The sequence below is a fragment of the Diaphorina citri genome, unplaced genomic scaffold (assembly GCF_000475195.1).
Source record: "Diaphorina citri unplaced genomic scaffold, Diaci psyllid genome assembly version 1.1 scaffold64046, whole genome shotgun sequence".
Taxonomy (NCBI): domain Eukaryota; kingdom Metazoa; phylum Arthropoda; class Insecta; order Hemiptera; family Psyllidae; genus Diaphorina; species Diaphorina citri.
The window spans coordinates 1-473 of NW_007441303.1; the positions used below are offsets into that span (position 1 = coordinate 1).

At 43.1% G+C, this 473-nt stretch overlaps 1 long non-coding RNA gene across 1 annotated transcript; it reads left to right on the forward strand.

Annotated features, from left to right (window-relative positions):
- On the forward strand, window positions 1-295 carry LOC113473695. Its single transcript, XR_003395604.1, has 2 exons — window positions 1-100; window positions 201-295. It is a non-coding gene; the product is annotated as an uncharacterized LOC113473695 (long non-coding RNA).
- Window positions 296-473: the final 178 nt, after the last annotated feature.

Below are 473 nucleotides of genomic sequence, written 5' to 3' on the forward strand. Positions count from 1 at the left end.
CGGTATCTATTCTGTTTGCAAATCAAACGCGACCTATCCCAAGGCCTCCTGCATTGTAACGAGAACACGGCCGCTCTGATGGCCTCCTATATTGTACAAGGTAACATCGATTTAAAACTTTTTAATCGCAATTGTCGTGGTGGAAATATTTTTATTTTATCTGATTTTAATTTTTAACTGTTATTAATTTTTATTTTCAGCTGAGTGTGGGGACTATGTAAGTGAGGACTATCCAGACCACACGTATCTGTCCTCGTACAAGTTCGTGCCCAATCAAACCCCCGAACTCGAGCGACGAATCATGGAGAACCACAAGAAACACGCGTAAGTCATCATAATCTGTACTTTTATACAGTGTGAACACGACAAACGTTAACAAAATCCTAGAGTAGATTCTTGTCCAATTCTGTGGCCGAGTGGTCAAGAGCACTGACTCTCGACCCGGAGGTGCTGGGTTCGAATCCCGACCAGGG